We start from the raw sequence: 23,476 nt of genomic DNA, 5'->3' as shown, positions 1-23,476 counted from the left end.
CTAAATTCTATATTCAGTATTCCGTATTCTATATTTTATATTCTGGGTTCTGCATTCCATGTTCTAAATCTATATTCAGTTTTCTGCATTCTATATTCTATATTCTGAGTTCTGCTATCCATGTTCTAAATTATATATTCAGTATTCTGTATTCTATATTCTAATTGCTGTGTTCCGCATTCTATGTTCTAAATTCTATATTAAGTATTCTGTATTTTATATTGTAAATTCTGTGTTCCGCATTCTATGTTCTAAATTCTTTATTCAGTATTCTGTATTCTGTATTCTAAATTCTGTGTTCGGCATTCCATGTTCAAAATACTGGGTTCTACATTCTATATACTATAATCTATATTGTGTGTTCTACATTCTATATTCTTAATTCTATATTCAGTATTCTGTATTCTATATTCCAAATTTTGTGTTCTGCATTCCATGTTCTAAATTCTGGGTTCTATATTCTGTATTCAATATTCTAAATTCTGTGTTCTACATTCTATATTCTGTATTCAATATTCTGCATTCCGTATTCTACATTCCATATACTGTGTTCTACATTCTATATTCTAAATTCGATATTCAGTATTCTGTATTCTATATTCTAAATTCTGTGTCCTACATTCCATGTTATGAATTTTGGGTTCTATATTCTCTATTCTTTATTCTATATTTTGTGTTCATCATTCTATATTCTATATGCTATATTCTGCATTCCGTAGTTTTTATTCTATATTCTGTGTTCTTCATTCTATATTCTAAATTCTATATTCAGTATTCTGTATTCTATATACTAAATTCTGTGTTCTATATTCCATATTCACTAATCTGTATTCTATATTCTAAATTCTGTGTTCTGCATTCCATGTTCTTAATTCTGGTTTCTATATTTTGTTTTCCATATTCTAAATTCTGTGTTCTACATTCTATATTCTGTTTTCCATATTCTGCTTTCCGTATTCTACATTCCATATTCTGTGTTCTACATTCTATATTCTAAATTTTATATTCAGTATTCTGTAGTATATACTCTAAATTCTGTGTTCTGAATTCCATGTTCTAAATTTTGGGTTCTGTATACTGTTTTCCATATTCTATATTTGTGTTCTATATTATATATACTTTATTCTATATTCTGCATTCCGTATCCTATATTCTAAATTCTGAGTTCTACATTCTATATTATAAGTTCTATACTCAGTATTCTGTATTCTATATTCTAAATTCTGTGTTCTGCATTCCATGTTCTAAATTCTGGGTTCTTTATTCTCTATTCTATATTCTATATTCTGTGTTCTAAATTCTATATTCTAAATTATATATTCAGTATTTCGTATTCTATATTTTATATTCTGTGTTCTGCATTCCATGTTCTATAATCCATATTCGGTATTCTGTATTCTATTTACTAAATACTGTATTCTGCTTTCCATGTTCTAAATTCTGGGTTCTATATTTTCTATACTATATTCTATATTCTGTGTTCATTTTTCTATATTCTGTATTCTATATTCTGCATTCCGAACCCTATATTCTATATTCTCTGTTCTACATTATATTCTGTATTCAATATTCTGCATTCCGTATCTATCATTACATATTCTGTGTTCTAAATTCTATATTCAAATTTTGATATTCAGTATTCTGTATTCTATGTTCTAAATTCTTTGTTCTACATTCCATGTTCTTATTTCTGGGTTCTACATTTTCTGTTCTATATTCTATATTCTGTGTTCATCATTCTATATTCTATATTCTATATTCTGCCTTCCGTAGTCTATATTCTATATTGTGTGTCCTAAATTCTATATTCTAAATTCTATATTCAGTATTCTGTATTCTATATTCTAAATTCTGTGTTCGGCATTCCATGTTCTAAATTCTGGATTCTATATTTTCTATTCTATATTCTATACCTTCGTTTCATCATTCTATATTCTATATTCTGCCTTCCGTAGTCTATATTCTATATTGTGTGTCCTAAATTCTATATTCTAAATTCTATATTCAGTATTCTGTATTCTATATTCTAAATTCTGTGTTCGGCATTCCATGTTCTAAATTGTGGGTTCTATATACTATACTCTATATTCTATATTCTGTGTTCTAAATTCTATTTTCTAAATTCTATACTCAGTATTCCGTATTCTATATTGTATATTCTGGGTTCTGCATTCCATGATCTATAATCCATATTCGGTATTCTCTACTCTATATACTATACACTAAATTCTGCTTTCCAGGTTCTAAATTCTGGATTCTATATTTTCTATTCAATATTCTAGATTCTGTGTTCATCTTTCTATATTCTATATTCTAAATTCTATATTCTGCATTCCAAAGCCTATATTCTAAATTCTGTGTTCTACATTCTATATTCTGCATTCAATATTCTGCATTCCGTATCTAACATTCCATATTCGGTGTGCTACATTCTATATTCTAAATTCGATATTCAGTATTTTGTATTCTATATTCAAATTCTGTGTTCTACATTCCATGTTCTTAATTCTGGGTTCAATATTTTCTATTCTATATTCTATAATTTTGGTTCATCTTTCTATATTCTATATTCTATATTCTGCATTCCGTAGTCTATATTCTATATTCTGTGTCCTACATTCTATATTCTAAATTCTATATTCAGTATTCTGTATTCTATATTCTAAATTCTGTGTTCTGCATTCCATGTTCTATATTCTGGGTTCTATACTCAGTATTCCATATTCTAAATTCGGTGTTCTACATTCTATATTCTGTATTCAATATACTGCATTCCGTATTCTACATTCCATATTCTGTGTTCTACATTATTTATTCGAAATTTTATATTCAGTAATCTGTAGTATATACTCTAAATTCTGTGTTCTGCATTCCATGTTCTCAATTTTGGGTTCTGTAATCTGTTTTCCATATTCTATATTCTGTGTTCAACATTCGATATTCTAAATACTTTATTCAGCATTCTGTGTTCTATATTCTAAATTCTGTGTTTTACATTCTATATTCTAAATTCTATTTTCAGTTGTATGTATTCTATATTCTAAATTCAGTGTTCTGCATTCCATGTTCTAAATTCTGGGTTCTGTATTCTGTTTTCTATATTCTATATTCTGTGTTCTATATTCTATATTCTGAATTCTATATTCTGCATTCCGAATTCTACATTCCGTATTCTGTGTTCTATATTCTATATTCAAAATTTTATATTCAGTATTATGTTTTCTGTATTCTAAATTCTCTGTTCTGCATTCCATGTTCTAAATTCTGTTTTGTATTCTGTTTTCCATATTCTATATTCTGTGTTCTACATTCTATAATCTGTATTCTGTATTCTGCTTTCCGTATGCTATATTCTATATTCTGTTTTCTACATTGTATATTGTCAATTCTATATTCAGTATTCTGTATTCTTAATCTAAATTCTGTGTGCTACATTGTATATTCATATTCTATATTCAGTATTCGGTATTCCATATTCTAAATTCTGTGTTCTACATTCTAAATTCTAAATTCTATATTCAGTAGCCTGTACTCTATATTCTAAATTCAGTGTTCTGCATTCCATGTTCTAAATCCTGGGTTCTATATATTGTTTTCCATATTATAAATTCTGTGTTCTACATTCTATATTCTGTACTCAATATTCTGCATTCCGTATTCTATATTCTACACTCTGTGTTCTACATTCTATATTGTAAATTCTATATTCAATATACTCTATTCTATATTCTATATTCTGTGTTCTGCATTCCATGTTCTATATTCTGGGTTCTATACACTCTATTCTATATTCTATATTCTGTGTTCTACATTGTATATTCTAAATTCTATATTCAGTATTCTTTATTCTATAGTCTAAATTCTGTGTCCTATATTTTATATTCTAAATTCAATATTCAGTATTATGTTTTCTGTATTCTAATTTCTCTGTTCTGCATTCCAAGTTCTCAATTCTGTTTTGTATTCTGTTTTCCATATTCTATATTCTGTGTTCTACATTCTATATTCTGTATTCTGTATTCTGCTTTCGGTATGCTATATTCTATATTATGTTTTCTACATTGTATATTCTCAATTCTATATTCAGTATTCTGTATTCTTAATCTAAATTCTGTGTGCTACATTGTATATTCATATTCTATAATCAGTATTCGGTTTTGTATATTCTAAATTCTGTGTTCTACATTCTAAATTCTAAATTCTATATTCAGTAGTCTGTATTCTATATTCTAAATTCTGTGTTTTGCATTCCATGTTCTAAATGCTGGGTTCTGTATTCTGTTTTCCATATTCTAAATTCTGTGTTCTAAATTCTATATTCTGTACTCAATATTCTGCATTCCTTTTTCTATATTCTATACTCTGTGTTCTACATTCTATATTCTAAATTCTATATTAAGTATTCTGTATTCTATATTCTAAATATTGTGTTCTGCATTCCATGTTCTAAATTCTGGATTCTATATTCTATACTCCATATTCTATATTCTGTGTTCTTCATTGTATATTCTAAATTCTATATTCAGTATACCGTATTCTATATTCTATATTCTGGGTTCTGCATTCCATGTTCTAAAATCAATATTCAGTTTTCTGTATTCTATATTCTATATTCTGAGTTCTGCTTTCCATGTTCTAAATTCTATATTCAGTATTCTGTATTCTATATTCTAATTGCTGTGTTCCGCATTCTATGTTGTAAATTCTATATTAAGTATCCTGTATTCTATATTGTAAATTCTGTGTTCCGCATTCTATGTTCTAAACTCTTTATTCAGTATTCTATATTCTTTATTTTAAATTCTGTGTTCGGCATTCCATGTTCAAAATACTGGTTTCTACATTCTATATACTATAATCTATATTGTGTGTTCTACATTCTATATTCTTAATTCTATATTCATTATTCTGTATTTTATATTCCAAATTTTGTGTTCTGCATTCCATGTTCTAAATTCTGGGTTCTATATTCTGTATTCAATATCCTAAATTCTGTGTTCTACATTCTATATTCTGTATTCAATATTCTGCATTCCGTATTCTACATTCCATATACTGTGTTCTACATTCTATATTCTAAATTCGATATTCAGTATTCTGTATTCTATATTCTAAATTCTGTGTCCTACATTCCATGTTATGAATTTTGGGTTCTATATTCTCTATTCTTTATTCTATATTTTGTGTTCATCATTCTATATTCTATATGCTATATTCTGCATTCCGTAGTTTTTATTCTATATTCTGTGTTCTTCATTCTATATTCTAAATTCTATATTCAGTATTCTGTATTCTATATACTAAATTCTGTGTTCTATATTCCATATTCACTAATCTGTATTCTATATTCTAAATTCTGTGTTCTGCATTCCATGTTCTTAATTCTGGTTTCTATATTTTGTTTTCCATATTCTAAATTCTGTGTTCTACATTCTATATTCTGTTTTCCATATTGTGCTTTCCGTATTCTACATTCCATATTCTGTGTTCTACATTCTATATTCTAAATTTTATATTCAGTATTCTGTAGTATATACTCTAAATTCTGTGTTCTGAATTCCATGTTCTAAATTTTGGGTTCTGTATACTGTTTTCCATATTCTATATTTGTGTTCTATATTATATATACTTTATTCTATATTCTGCATTCCGTATCCTATATTCTAAATTCTGAGTTCTACATTCTATATTATAAGTTCTATACTCAGTATTCTGTATTCTATATTCTAAATTCTGTGTTCTAAATTCCATGCTCTAAATTCTGGGTTCTATATTCTCTATTCTATTTTCTATATTCTGTGTTCAACATTCGATATTCTAAATACTTTATTCAGCATTGTGTGTTCTATATTCTAAATTCTGTGTTCTACATTCTATATTCTAAATTCTATTTTCAGTTGTATGTATTCTATATTCTAAATTCAGTGTTCTGCATTCCATGTTCTAAATTCTGGGTTCTGTATTCTGTTTTCCATATTCTATATTCTGTGTTCTACATTCTATATTCTGTATTCTATATTCTGCATTCCGTATTCTACATTCCATATTCTGTGTTCTACATTCTATATTCAAAATTTTATATTCAGTATTCTGTATTCTATATTCTAAATTCTGTGTTCTGCATTCCATGTTCTAAATTCTGGGTTCTTTATTCTCTATTCTATATTCTATATTCTGTGTTCTAAATTCTATATTCTAAATTATATATTCAGTATTTCGTATTCTATATTTTATATTCTGTGTTCTGCATTCCATGTTCTATAATCCATATTCGGTATTCTGTATTCTATTTACTAAATACTGTATTCTGCTTTCCATGTTCTAAATTCTGGGTTCTATATTTTCTATACTATATTCTATATTCTGTGTTCATTTTTCTATATTCTGTATTCTATATTCTGCATTCCGAACCCTATATTCTATATTCTCTGTTCTACATTATATTCTGTATTCAATATTCTGCATTCCGTATCTATCATTACATATTCTGTGTTCTAAATTCTATATTCTAATTTTGATATTCAGTATTCTGTATTCTATGTTCTAAATTCTTTGTTCTACATTCCATGTTCTTATTTCTGGGTTCTACATTTTCTGTTCTGTATTCTATATTCAGTGTTCATCATTCTATATTCTATATTCTATATTCTGCCTTCCGTAGTCTATATTCTATATTGTGTGTCCTAAATTCTATATTCTAAATTCTATATTCAGTATTCTGTATTCTATATTCTAAATTCTGTGTTCGGCATTCCATGTTCTAAATTCTGGATTCTATATTTTCTATTCTATATTCTATACCTTCGTTTCATCATTCTATATTCTATATTCTGCCTTCCGTAGTCTATATTCTATATTGTGTGTCCTAAATTCTATATTCTAAATTCTATATTCAGTATTCTGTATTCTATATTCTAAATTCTGTGTTCGGCATTCCATGTTCTAAATTGTGGGTTCTATATACTATACTCTATATTCTATATTCTGTGTTCTAAATTCTATTTTCTAAATTCTATACTCAGTATTCCGTATTCTATATTGTATATTCTGGGTTCTGCATTCCATGATCTATAATCCATATTCGGTATTCTCTACTCTATATACTATACACTAAATTCTGCTTTCCAGGTTCTAAATTCTGGATTCTATATTTTCTATTCAATATTCTAGATTCTGTGTTCATCTTTCTATATTCTATATTCTAAATTCTATATTCTGCATTCCAAAGCCTATATTCTAAATTCTGTGTTCTACATTCTATATTCTGCATTCAATATTCTGCATTCCGTATCTAACATTCCATATTCGGTGTGCTACATTCTATATTCTAAATTCGATATTCAGTATTTTGTATTCTATATTCAAATTCTGTGTTCTACATTCCATGTTCTTAATTCTGGGTTCAATATTTTCTATTCTATATTCTATAATTTTGGTTCATCTTTCTATATTCTATATTCTATATTCTGCATTCCGTAGTCTATATTCTATATTCTGTGTCCTACATTCTATATTCTAAATTCTATATTCAGTATTCTGTATTCTATATTCTAAATTCTGTGTTCTGCATTCCATGTTCTATATTCTGGGTTCTATACTCAGTATTCCATATTCTAAATTCGGTGTTCTACATTCTATATTCTGTATTCAATATACTGCATTCCGTATTCTACATTCCATATTCTGTGTTCTACATTATTTATTCGAAATTTTATATTCAGTAATCTGTAGTATATACTCTAAATTCTGTGTTCTGCATTCCATGTTCTCAATTTTGGGTTCTGTAATCTGTTTTCCATATTCTATATTCTGTGTTCAACATTCGATATTCTAAATACTTTATTCAGCATTCTGTGTTCTATATTCTAAATTCTGTGTTTTACATTCTATATTCTAAATTCTATTTTCAGTTGTATGTATTCTATATTCTAAATTCAGTGTTCTGCATTCCATGTTCTAAATTCTGGGTTCTGTATTCTGTTTTCTATATTCTATATTCTGTGTTCTATATTCTATATTCTGAATTCTATATTCTGCATTCCGAATTCTACATTCCGTATTCTGTGTTCTATATTCTATATTCAAAATTTTATATTCAGTATTATGTTTTCTGTATTCTAAATTCTCTGTTCTGCATTCCATGTTCTAAATTCTGTTTTGTATTCTGTTTTCCATATTCTATATTCTGTGTTCTACATTCTATAATCTGTATTCTGTATTCTGCTTTCCGTATGCTATATTCTATATTCTGTTTTCTACATTGTATATTGTCAATTCTATATTCAGTATTCTGTATTCTTAATCTAAATTCTGTGTGCTACATTGTATATTCATATTCTATATTCAGTATTCGGTATTCCATATTCTAAATTCTGTGTTCTACATTCTAAATTCTAAATTCTATATTCAGTAGTCTGTACTCTATATTCTAAATTCAGTGTTCTGCATTCCATGTTCTAAATCCTGGGTTCTATATATTGTTTTCCATATTATAAATTCTGTGTTCTACATTCTATATTCTGTACTCAATATTCTGCATTCCGTATTCTATATTCTACACTCTGTGTTCTACATTCTATATTGTAAATTCTATATTCAATATACTCTATTCTATATTCTATATTCTGTGTTCTGCATTCCATGTTCTATATTCTGGGTTCTATACACTCTATTCTATATTCTATATTCTGTGTTCTACATTGTATATTCTAAATTCTATATTCAGTATTCTTTATTCTATAGTCTAAATTCTGTGTCCTATATTTTATATTCTAAATTCAATATTCAGTATTATGTTTTCTGTATTCTAATTTCTCTGTTCTGCATTCCAAGTTCTCAATTCTGTTTTGTATTCTGTTTTCCATATTCTATATTCTGTGTTCTACATTCTATATTCTGTATTCTGTATTCTGCTTTCGGTATGCTATATTCTATATTATGTTTTCTACATTGTATATTCTCAATTCTATATTCAGTATTCTGTATTCTTAATCTAAATTCTGTGTGCTACATTGTATATTCATATTCTGTAATCAGTATTCGGTTTTGTATATTCTAAATTCTGTGTTCTACATTCTAAATTCTAAATTCTATATTCAGTAGTCTGTATTCTATATTCTAAATTCTGTGTTTTGCATTCCATGTTCTAAATGCTGGGTTCTGTATTCTGTTTTCCATATTCTAAATTCTGTGTTCTTAATTCTATATTCTGTACTCAATATTCTGCATTCCTTTTTCTATATTCTATACTCTGTGTTCTACATTCTATATTCTAAATTCTATATTAAGTATTCTGTATTCTATATTCTAAATATTGTGTTCTGCATTCCATGTTCTAAATTCTGGATTCTATATTCTATACTCCATATTCTATATTCTGTGTTCTTCATTGTATATTCTAAATTCTATATTCAGTATACCGTATTCTATATTCTATATTCTGGGTTCTGCATTCCATGTTCTAAAATCAATATTCAGTTTTCTGTATTCTATATTCTATATTCTGAGTTCTGCTTTCCATGTTCTAAATTCTATATTCAGTATTCTGTATTCTATATTCTAATTGCTGTGTTCCGCATTCTATGTTGTAAATTCTATATTAAGTATTCTGTATTCTATATTGTAAATTCTGTGTTCCGCATTCTATGTTCTAAACTCTTTATTCAGTATTCTATATTCTTTATTCTAAATTCTGTGTTCGGCATTCCATGTTCAAAATACTGGTTTCTAAATTCTATATACTATAATCTATATTGTGTGTTCTACATTCTATATTCTTAATTCTATATTCATTATTCTGTATTTTATATTCCAAATTTTGTGTTCTGCATTCCATGTTCTATATTCTGGGTTCTATATTCTGTTTTCAATATTCTAAATTCTGTGTTCTACATTCTATATTCTGTATTCAATATTCTGCATTCCGTATCCTACATTCCATATACTGTGTTCTACATTCTATATTCTAAACTCGATATTTAGTATTCTGTATTGTATATTCTAAATTCTGTGTCCTACATTCCATGTTATAAATTTTGGGTTCTATATTCTCTATTCTTTATTCTATATTTTGTGTTCATCTTTCTATATTCTATATGCTATATTCTGCATTCCGTAGTCTATATTCTATATTCTGTGTTCTGCATTCTATAATCTAAATTCTATATTCAGTAATCTGTATTCTATATTCTAAATTCTGTGTTCTACATTCCATATTCACTAATCTGTATTCTATATTCTAAATTCTGTGTTCTGCATTCCATGTTCTAAATTCTGGTTTCTATATTCTGTTTTCCAAATTCTAAATTCTGTGTTCTATATTCTATATTCTGTTTTCCATATTCTGCCTTCCGTATTCTACATTCCATATTCTGTGTTCTACATTGTATATTCTAAATTTTATATTCAGTATTCTGTAGTATATACTCTATATTCTGTGTTCTTCATTCCATGTTCTAAATTTTGGTTTCTGTATTCTGTTTTCCATATTCTATATTTGTGTTCTATATTCTATATTCTTTATTCTATATTCTACATTCCGTATCCTATATTCTAAATTCTGTGTTCTACATTATATATTCTAAGTTCGATACTCAGTATTCTGTATTCTATATTCTAAATTCTGTGTTCTAAATTCCATGTTCTAAATTCTGGGTTCTATATTCTCTCTTCTAGTTTCTATATTCTGTGTTCAACATTCGATATTCTAAATACTATATTCAGCATTGTGTGTTCTATATTCTAAATTCTGTGTTCTACTTTCTATATTCTAATTTCTATTTTCAGTTCTATGTATTCTATATGATATATTCAGTGTTCTGCATTCCATGTACTAAATTCTGGGTTCTGTATTCTGTTTTCCTTATTCTATATTCTCTGTTCTACATTCTATATTCTGTATTCTATATTCTGCATTCCGTATTCTACATACCATATTCTGTGTTCTACTTTCTATATTCAAAATTTTATATTCAGTATTCTGTATTCTATATTCTAAACTCTGTGTTGTGCATTCCATGTTCTAAATTCTGGTTTCTGTATTCTGTTTTCCATATCCTACATTCTGTGTTATACCTTCTATATTCTGTATCATGTATTTTGCATTTCGTATTCTACATTCCATATTCTGTGTCCTACATTCTATAATCTAAATTCTATATTCAGTATTCTGTATTCTATATTCTAAATTCTGTGTTCTGCATTCCGGGTTCCAAATTCAGGGTTCTATATTTTATACTCTATATTCTATATTTTGTGTTCTACATTCTATATTCTAAATTCTATATTTAGTATTCCGTATTCTACATTGTATATTCTGAGTTCTTCATTCCATGTTCTATACTCCATATTCGGTATTCTGTATTCTATATACTAAATACTGAATTCTGCTTTCCATGTTCTAAATTCTGGTTTCTATATTCTCAACTCTAAATTCTCTATTCTGTGTTCTACATTGTATATTCTAAATTCTATATTCAGTATTCTGTTTTTTATATTCTATATTCTGTGTTCAACATTCTATATTCGAAATTCTATATTCAGTATTCTGTTTTCTATATTCTAAATTCTGTGTTCTGCATTCAATGTTCTCAATTCTGGGTTTTGTATTCTGTTTTCCATATTCTATATTCTGTGTTCTACATTCTATATTCTGTATTCTATATTCTGCTTTCCGTATTCTATATTCTATATTCTGTTTTCTACATTGTATATTCTAAATTCTATATTCAGTATTCTTTATTCTATATTCTAAATTCGGTGTTCTAAATTGTATATTCATTTTCTATATTCAGTATTCGGTTTTGTATATTCTAAATTCTGTGTTCTACATTCTAAATTCTAAATTCTATATTCAGTAGTCTTTATTCTATATTCTAAATTCTGTGTTTTGCATTCCATGTTCTAAATGCTGGGTTCTATATTCTGTTTTCCATATTCTAAATTCTGTGTTCTACATTCTATATTCTGTACTCAATATTCTGCATTCCCTATTCTATATTCTATACTCTGTGTTCTACATTCTATATTCTAAATTCTATATTCAGTATTCTGTATTCTATATTCTAAATATTGTGTTCTGCATTCCATGTTCTAAATTCTGGGTTCTAATTTCTATACTCTATATTCTATATTCTTTGTTCTTCATTGTATATTCTATATTCTATATTCAGTATTCCATATTCTATATTCTATATTCTGGGTTCTGCATTCCATGTTCTAAAATCCATATTCAGTATTCTGTATTCTTTATTCTATATTCTGAGTTCTGCTATCCATGTTCTAAATTATATATTCAGTATTCTGTATTCTATAATCTAATTGCTGTGTTCCGCATTCTATGTTCTAAATTCTATATTAAGTATTCTGTATTCTATATTGTAAATTCTGTGTTCCGCATTCTATGTTCTAAATTCTTTATTCAGTATTCTGTATTCTTTATTCTAAATTCTGTTTTCGGCATTCAATGTTCAAAATACTGGGTTCTACATTCTATATACTATAATCTATATTCTGTGTTCTACATTCTATATTCTAAATTCGATATTCAGTATTCTGTATTCTATATTCTAAATTCTGTGTCCTACATTCCATGTTATGAATTTTGGGTTCTATATTCTCTATTCTTTATTCTATATTTTGTGCTCATCATTCTATATTCTATATGCTATATTCTGCATTCCGTAGTCTCTATTCTATATTCTGTGTTCTGCATTCTATAATCTAAATTCTATATTCAGTATTCTGTATTCTATATACTAAATTCTGTGTTCTACATTCTATATTCACTAATCTGTATTCTTTATTCTAAATTCTGTGTTCTGTATTCCATGTTCTAAATTCTGGGTTCTATATTCTGTTTTCCATATTCTAAATTCTGTGTTCTATATTCTATATTCTGTTTTCCATATTCTGCATTGCGTATTCTACATTCCATATTCTGTGTTCTACATTGTATATTCTAAATTTTATATTAAGTATTCTGTATTCTGTATTCTAAATTCTGTGTTCTGCTTTCCGTGTTCTAAGTTGTGTGTTCTATATTCACTATTATATATTCTATATTTGTGTTCTTCATTCTATATTCTGTATTCTATATTCTGCATTCCGTATTCTATATTCTCTTTTCTGTTCTACATTCTATATTCTAAATTCTATATTCAGTATTCCGTATTCTATATTCTATATTCTGTGTTCTACATTGTATATTCTAAATTCTATATTCAGTATTCTGTATTCTATATTCTAAATTCTGTGTTGTGTTTTCCATGTTCTAAATTATGTGTTCTATATTCTGTATTCTATATTCTATATTCTGTGTTCTACATTCTATATTCTAAATCCTATACTCAGTATTCTATATCAATATTCTAATTTCTGTGTTCTACATTCTATATTCTAAATTCTATATTCAGTAATCTGTATTGTATATTTTAAATGCTTTGTTCTGCATTCAATGTTCTTAATACTGTGTTCTTTATTCTGTTTTCCATATTCTAAATTCTGTGTTCTACATTCTATATTTTGTATTCAATATTAGGCATTCCGTATTCTACATTCCATATTCTGTGTTCTACATTCTATGTTCTAAATTCGATATTAAGTATTCTGTATACTCTATTCTATATTCTGTGTTCTACATTCCATGTTCTAAATTCTGGGTTCTGTATACTCTATTATATATTTTGTGCTAATTATTCTACATTCTATATTCTATATTCTGCATTCCGTAGTCTATATTTTATATGCTGTTCTACATTCTATATTCTAAATTCTATATTCAGTATTCTGTATTCTATATTCTATATTTTGTGTTCTACATTCTAAATTCTGAATTCTAAGTACAGTAATCTGTATTCTATATTCTAAATTCTGTGTTCTGCTTTCCATGTTCTAAATTCCTGGCTCTATATTCTGTTTTCCATATTCTAAATTCTGTCTTCTACATTCTTTATTCTGTATTCAATATTCTGCATTCCGTATTCTGCTTTCCATATTCTGTGTTCTACATTCTGTAATCTAAATTTTATATTCATTATTCTGTTTTCTATATACTAAATTCTGTGTTCTGCATTCCATGTTCTATATTCTGGGTTCTGTATTCAGTTTTCCATATTCTATATTCTGTGTTTTGCATTCTACAATCTGTATTGTATATTCTGCATGCCGTATTCTATATTCTGTGTTCCACATTCAATATTCTAAATTCTAAATTCATTATTCTCTTTTCTATATTCTAAATTCTGTGTTCTACATTCCATGTTATATATAGTGGGTTCTATATTCTCTATTCTTTATTCAATATTTTGTGTTCATCATTCTATATTCTATATAGTATATTCTGCATTCCGTAGTCTATATTCTATATTCTGTGTTCTACATTCTATATTCTAAATTCTATATTCAGTATTCTGTATTCTATATTCTATATTCTGGGTTCTGCATTCCATGTTCTAAATTCTGGGTTCTATATTCTCTATTCTATTTTCTGTGTTCTACATTCTATATTCTAAATTCTGTATTCAGTATTCTTTATTCTATAATCTAAATTCTGTGTTCTATATTTTATATTCGAAATTCAATATTCAGTATTCTGTTTTCTATATTCTAAATTCTCTGTTCTGCATTCCATGTTCTCAATTCTGTGTTTTGTATTCTGTTTCCCATATTCTTAATTCTGTATTCTACATTTACTATTCCGTATTCTATATTGTATATTCTGGGTTCTGCATTCCATGTTCTATAATCCATATTCGGTATTCTGTATTCTATACACTAAGTAATGCATTCTGCTTTCCATGTTCTAAATTCTGGGTTCTATATTATCTATTCTATATACTATAATCTGTGTTCATCTTTCTATATTCTATATTCTATATTCTGCATTCCGAAGTGTATATTCTATATTCTGTGTTCTATATTCTATATTCTGTATTCAATATTCTGCATTCTGTATCTAACTTTCCATATTCTGTGTTCTACATTCTATATTCTAAATTCGATATTCAGTATTCTGTATTCTATATTCTAAATTCTGTGTTCTACATTCAATGTTCTTATTTCTGGGTTCTATATTTTCTATTCTATATTCTATACTTTGGGTTCATCATTCTATATTCAATATTCTATATTCTGCATTCCGTAGTCTATATTCTATATTCTGTGTTCTACATTCTATATTCTAAATTCTATATTCAGTATTCTGTTTTCTATATTCTAAATTTTGTGTTCAACATTCTATATTCGAAATTCTATATAAAGTATTCTGTATTCTATATTCTAAATTCTGTGTTCTGCATTCCATGTTCTCAATTTTGGGTTCTGTATTCTGTTTTCCATATTCTATATTCTGTGTTCAACATTCGATATTCTAAATACTTTATTCAGCATTCTGTGTTCTATATTCTAAATTCTGTGTTCTACATTCTATATTCTAAATTCTATTTTCAGTTGTATGTATTCTATATTCTAAATTCAGTGTTCTGCATTCCATGTTCTAAATTCTGGGTTCTGTATTCTGTTTTCTATATTCTATATTATGTGTTCTATATTCTATATTCTGAATTCTATTTTCTGCATTCCGAATTCTACATTCCGTATTCTGTGTTCTATATTCTATATTCAAAATTTTATATTTAGTATTATGTTTTCTGTATTCTAAATTCTCTGTTCTGCATTCCATGTTCTAAATTCTGTTTTGTATTCTGTTTTCCATATTCTATATTCTGTGTTCTACATTCTATAATCTGTATTCTGTATTCTGCTTTCCGTATGCTATATTCTATATTCTGTTTTCTACATTGTATATTGTCAATTCTATATTCAGTATTCTGTATTCTTAATCTAAATTCTGTGTGCTACATTGTATATTCATATTCTATATTCAGTATTCGGTATTCCATATTCTAAATTCTGTGTTCTACATTCTAAATTCGAAATTCTATATTCAGTAGTCTGTAGTCTATATTCTAAATTCTGTGTTCTGCATTCCATGTTCTAAATTCTGGGTTCTATATATTGTTTTCCATATTATAAATTCTGTGTTCTACATTCTATATTCTGTACTCAATATTCTGCATTCCGTATTCTATATTCTACACTCTGTGTTCTACATTCTATATTGTAAATTCTCTATTCAATATACTGTATTCTATATTCTGTGTTCTGCATTCCATGTTCTATATTCTGGGTTCTATATACTCTATTCTATATTCTATATTCTGTGTTCTACATTGTATATTCTAAATTCTATATTCAGTATTCTTTATTCTATAGTCTAAATTCTGTGTTCTATATTTTATATTCGAAATTCAATATTCAGTATTATGTTTTCTGTATTCTAATTTCTCTGTTCTGCATTCCAAGTTCTCAATTCTGTTTTGTATTCTGTTTTCCATATTCTATATTCTGTGTTCTACATTCTATATTCTGTATTCTGTATTCTGCTTTCCGTATGCTATATTCTATATTCTGTTTTCTACATTGTATATTCTCAATTCTATATTCAGTATTCTGTATTCTTAATCTAAATTCTGTGTGCTACATTGTATATTCATATTCTATAATCAGTATTCGGTTTTGTATATTCTAAATTCTGTGTTCTACAGTCTAAATTCTAAATTCTATATTCAGTAGTCTGTATTCTACATTCTAAATTCTGTGTTTTGCATTCCATGTTCTAAATGCTGGGTTCTATATTCTGTTTTCCATATTCTAAATTCTGTGTTCTAAATTCTATATTCTGTACTCAATATTCTGCATTCCTTTTTCTATATTCTATACTCTGTGTTCTACATTCTATATTCTAAATTCTATATTCAGTATTCTGTATTGTATATTCTAAATATTGTGTTCTGCATTCCATGTTCTAAATTCTGGATTCTATATTCTATACTCCATATTCTATATTCTGTGTTCTTCATTGTATATTCTAAATTCTATATTCAGTATACCATATTCTATATTCTATATTCTGGGTTCTGCATTCCATGTTCTAAAATCTATATTCAGTTTTCTGTATTCTATATTCTATATTCTGAGTTCTGCTTTCCATGTTCTAAATTCTATATTCAGTATTCTGTAATCTATATTCTAATTGCTGTTTTCTGCATTCTATGTTGTAAATTCTATATTAAGTATTCTGTATTCTATATTGTAAATTCTGTGTTCCGCATTCTATGTTCTAAACTCTTTATTCAGTATTCTATATTCTTTATTCTAAATTCTGTGTTCGGCATTCCATGTTCAAAATACTGGTTTCTACATTCTATATATTATAATCTATATTGTGTGTTCTACATTCTATATTCTTAATTCTATATTCATTATTCTGTATTTTATATTCCAAATTTTGTGTTCTGCATTCCATGTTCTAAATTCTGGGTTCTATATTCTGTTTTCCATATTCTAAATTCTGTGTTCTACATTCTATATTCTGTATTCAATATTCTGCATTCCGTATTCTACATTCCATATACTGTGTTCTACATTCTATATTCTAAATTCGATATTCAGTATTCTGTATTCTATATTCTAAATTCTGTGTCCTACATTCCATGTTATAAATTTTGGGTTCTATATTCTATATTCTTTATTCTATATTTTGTGTTCATCATTCTATATTCTATACGCTATATTCTGCATTCCGTAGTCTATATTCTATATTCTGTGTTCTTCATTCTATATTCTAAATTCTATATTCAGTATTCTGTATTCTATATTCTAAATTCTGTGTTCTGCATTCCATGTTCTAAATTCTGGGTTCTATATTCTGTTTTCCATATTCTAAATTCTGTGTTCTATATTCTATATTCTGTTTTCCATATTATGCATTCCGTATTCTACATTCCATATTCTGTGTTCTACATTCTATATTCTAAATTTTATATTCAGTATTCTGTAGTATATACTCTAAATTCTGTGTTCTGCATTCCATGTTCTAAATTTTGGTTTCTGTATTCTGTTTTCCATATTCTATATTTGTGTTCAATATTCTATATTCTTTATTCTATATTCTACATTCCGTATCCTATATTTTAAATTCTGTGTTCTACATTATATATTCTAAGTTCGATTCTCAGTATTCTGTATTCTATATTCTAAATTCTGTGTTCTAAATTCCATGTTCTAAATTCTGGGTTTTATATTCTCTATTCTAGTTTCTATATTCTGTGTTCAACATTCGATATTCTAAATACTTTATTCAGCATTCTGTGTTCTATATTCTAAATTCTGTGTTCTACATTCTATATTCTAAATTCTATTTTCAGTTGTATGTATTCTATATTCTAAATTCAGTGTTCTGCATTCCATGTTCTAAATTCTGGGTTCTGTATTCTGTTTTCCATATTCTATATTCAGTGTTCTACATTCTATATTCTCTATTCTATATTCTGCATTCCGTATTCTACATTCCGTATTCTGTGTTCTATATTCTATATTCAAAATTTTATATTTAGTATTCTGTATTCTATATTCTAAACTCTGTTTTGTGCATTCCATGTTCTAAATTCTCGTTTCTGTATTCTGTTTTCCATATTCTACATTCTGTGTTCTACATTCTATATTCTGTATTCTATATTCTGCTTTCCGTATTCTATATTCTTTATTCTGTTTTCTACATTGTATATTCTAAATTCTATATTCAGTATTATTTATTCTATATTCTAAATTCTGTGTTCTACATTGTATATTCATATTCTATAATCAGTATTCGGTTTTGTATATTCTAAATTCTGTGTTCTACATTCTAAATTCTTAATTCTATATTCAGTACTCTGTATTCTATATTCTAAATTCTGTGTTTTGTATTCGATGTTCTAAATGCTGTGTTCTATATTCTGTTTTCCATATTCTAAATTCTGTGTTCTACATTCTATATTCTGTACTCAATATTCTGCATTCCGTTTTCTATATTCTATACTCTGTGTTCTACATTCTATATTCTAAATTCTATATTCAGTATTCTGTATCCTATATTCTAAATATTGTGTTCTGCATTCCATGTTCTAAATTCTTGATTCTATATTCTATACTCTATATTCTATATTCTGTGTTCTTCATTGTATATTCTAAATTCTATATTCAGTATTCCGTATTCTATATTTTATATTCTGGGTTCTGCATTCCATGTTCTAAAATCTATATTCAGTTTTCTGCATTCTATATTCTATATTCTGAGTTCTGCTATCCATGTTCTAAATTATATATTCAGTATTCTGTATTCTATATTCTAATTGCTGTGTTCCGCATTCTATGTTCTAAATTCTATATTAAGTATTCTGTATTTTATATTGTAAATTCTGTGTTCCGCATTCTATGTTCTAAATTCTTTATTCAGTATTCTGTATTCTGTATTCTAAATTCTGTGTTCGGCATTCCATGTTCAAAATACTGGGTTCTACATTCTATATACTATAATCTATATTGTGTGTTCTACATTCTATATTCTTAATTCTATATTCAGTATTCTGTATTTTATATTCCAAATTTTGTGTTCTGCATTCCATGTTCTAAATTCTGGGTTCTATATTCTGTATTCAATACTCTAAATTCTGTGTTCTACATTCTATATTCTGTATTCAATATTCTGCATTCCGTATTCTACATTCCATATACTGTGTTCTACATTCTATATTCTAAATTCGATATTCAGTATTCTGTATTCTATATTCTAAATTCTGTGTCCTACATTCCATGTTATGAATTTTGGGTTCTATATTCTCTATTCTTTATTCTATATTTTGTGTTCATCATTCTATATTCTATATGCTATATTCTGCATTCCGTAGTTTATATTCTATATTCTGTGTTCTTCATTCTATATTCTAAATTCTATATTCAGTATTCTGTATTCTATATACTAAATTCTGTGTTCTATATTCCATATTCACTAATCTGTATTCTATATTCTAAATTCTGTGTTCTGCATTCCATGTTCTTAATTCTGGTTTCTATATTTTGTTTTCCATATTCTAAATTCTGTGTTCTACATTCTATATTCTGTTTTCCATATTCTGCTTTCCGTATTCTACATTCCATATTCTGTGTTCTACATTCTATATTCTAAATTTTATATTCAGTATTCTGTGGTATATACTCTAAATTCTGTGTTCTGAATTCCATGTTCTAAATTTTGGATTCTGTATTCTGTTTTCCATATTCTATATTTGTGTTCTATATTATATATACTTTATTCTATATTCTGCATTCCGTATCCTATATTCTAAATTCTGAGTTCTACATTCTATATTCTAAGTTCTATACTCAGTATTCTGTATTCTATATTCTAAATTCTGTGTTCTAAATTCCATGCTCTAAATTCTGGGTTCTATATTCTCTATTCTATTTTCTATATTCTGTGTTCAACATTCGATATTCTAAATACTTTATTCAGCATTGTGTGTTCTATATTCTAAATTCTGTGTTCTACATTCTATATTCTAAATTCTATTTTCAGTTGTATGTATTCTATATTCTAAATTCAGTGTTCTGCATTCCATGTTCTAAATTCTGGGTTCTGTATTCTGTTTTCCATATTCTATATTCTGTGTTCTACATTCTATATTCTGTATTCTATATTCTGCATTCCGTATTCTACATTCCATATTCTGTGTTCTACATTCTATATTCAAAATTTTATATTCAGTATTCTGTATTCTATATTCTAAATTCTGTGTTCTGCATTCCATGTTCTAAATTCTGGGTTCTTTATTCTCTATTCTATATTCTATATTCTGTGTTCTAAATTCTATATTCTAAATTATATATTCAGTATTTCGTATTCTATATTTTATATTCTGTGTTCTGCATTCCATGTTCTATAATCCATATTCGGTATTCTGTATTCTATTTACTAAATACTGTATTCTGCTTTCCATGTTCTAAATTCTGGGTTCTATATTTTCTATACTATATTCTATATTCTGTGTTCATTTTTCTATATTCTGTATTCTATATTCTGCATTCCGAACCCTATATTCTATATTCTCTGTTCTACATTATATTCTGTATTCAATATTCTGCATTCCGTATCTATCATTACATATTCTGTGTTCTAAATTCTATATTCTAATTTTGATATTCATTATTCTGTATTCTATGTTCTAAATTCTTTGTTCTACATTCCATGTTCTTATTTCTGGGTTCTACATTTTCTGTTCTATATTCTATATTCTGTGTTCATCATTCTATATTCTATATTCTATATTCTGCCTTCCGTAGTCTATATTCTATATTGTGTGTCCTAAATTCTATATTCTAAATTCTATATTCAGTATTCTGTATTCTATATTCTAAATTCTGTGTTCGGCATTCCATGTTCTAAATTCTGGATTCTATATTTTCTATTCTATATTCTATACCTTCGTTTCATCATTCTATATTCTATATTCTGCCTTCCGTAGTCTATATTCTATATTGTGTGTCCTAAATTCTATATTCTAAATTCTATATTCAGTATTCTGTATTCTATATTCTAAATTCTGTGTTCGGCATTCCATGTTCTAAATTGTGGGTTCTATATACTATACTCTATATTCTATATTCTGTGTTCTAAATTCTATTTTCTAAATTCTATACTCAGTATTCCGTATTCTATATTGTATATTCTGGGTTCTGCATTCCATGATCTATAATCCATATTCGGTATTCTCTACTCTATATACTATACACTAAATTCTGCTTTCCAGGTTCTAAATTCTGGATTCTATATTTTCTATTCAATATTCTAGATTCTGTGTTCATCTTTCTATATTCTATATTCTAAATTCTATATTCTGCATTCCAAAGCCTATATTCTAAATTCTGTGTTCTACATTCTATATTCTGCATTCAATATTCTGCATTCCGTATCTAACATTCCATATTCGGTGTGCTACATTCTATATTCTAAATTCGATATTCAGTATTTTGTATTCTATATTCAAATTCTGTGTTCTACATTCCATGTTCTTAATTCTGGGTTCAATATTTTCTATTCTATATTCTATAATTTTGGTTCATCTTTCTATATTCTATATTCTATATTCTGCATTCCGTAGTCTATATTCTATATTCTGTGTCCTACATTCTATATTCTAAATTCTATATTCAGTATTCTGTATTCTATATTCTAAATTCTGTGTTCTGCATTCCATGTTCTATATTCTGGGTTCTATACTCAGTATTCCATATTCTAAATTCGGTGTTCTACATTCTATATTCTGTATTCAATATACTGCATTCCGTATTCTACATTCCATATTCTGTGTTCTACATTATTTATTCGAAATTTTATATTCAGTAATCTGTAGTATATACTCTAAATTCTGTGTTCTGCATTCCATGTTCTCAATTTTGGGTTCTGTAATCTGTTTTCCATATTCTATATTCTGTGTTCAACATTCGATATTCTAAATACTTTATTCAGCATTCTGTGTTCTATATTCTAAATTCTGTGTTCTACATTCTATATTCTAAATTCTATTTTCAGTTGTATGTATTCTATATTCTAAATTCAGTGTTCTGCATTCCATGTTCTAAATTCTGGGTTCTGTATTCTGTTTTCTATATTCTATATTCTGTGTTCTATATTCTATATTCTGAATTCTATATTCTGCATTCCGAATTCTACATTCCGTATTCTGTGTTCTATATTCTATATTCAAAATTTTATATTCAGTATTATGTTTTCTGTATTCTAAATTCTCTGTTCTGCATTCCATGTTCTAAATTCTGTTTTGTATTCTGTTTTCCATATTCTATATTCTGTGTTCTACATTCTATAATCTGTATTCTGTATTCTGCTTTCCGTATGCTATATTCTATATTCTGTTTTCTACATTGTATATTGTCAATTCTATATTCAGTATTCTGTATTCTTAATCTAAATTCTGTGTGCTACATTGTATATTCATATTCTATATTCAGTATTCGGTATTCCATATTCTAAATTCTGTGTTCTACATTCTAAATTCTAAATTCTATATTCAGTAGTCTGTGCTCTATATTCTAAATTCAGTGTTCTGCATTCCATGTTCTAAATCCTGGGTTCTATATATTGTTTTCCATATTATAAATTCTGTGTTCTACATTCTATATTCTGTACTCAATATTCTGCATTCCGTATTCTATATTCTACACTCTGTGTTCTACATTCTATATTGTAAATTCTATATTCAATATACTCTATTCTATATTCTATATTCTGTGTTCTGCATTCCATGTTCTATATTCTGGGTTCTATACACTCTATTCTATATTCTATATTCTGTGTTCTACATTGTATATTCTAAATTCTATATTCAGTATTCTTTATTCTATAGTCTAAATTCTGTGTCCTATATTTTATATTCTAAATTCAATATTCAGTATTATGTTTTCTGTATTCTAATTTCTCTGTTCTGCATTCCAAGTTCTCAATTCTGTTTTGTATTCTGTTTTCCATATTCTATATTCTGTGTTCTACATTCTATATTCTGTATTCTGTATTCTGCTTTCG

This window comes from Vicugna pacos, unplaced genomic scaffold (assembly GCF_048564905.1).
Source record: "Vicugna pacos unplaced genomic scaffold, VicPac4 scaffold_17, whole genome shotgun sequence".
Classification (NCBI taxonomy): Eukaryota; Metazoa; Chordata; class Mammalia; order Artiodactyla; family Camelidae; genus Vicugna; species Vicugna pacos.
This window is presented reverse-complemented; position numbering follows the sequence as displayed.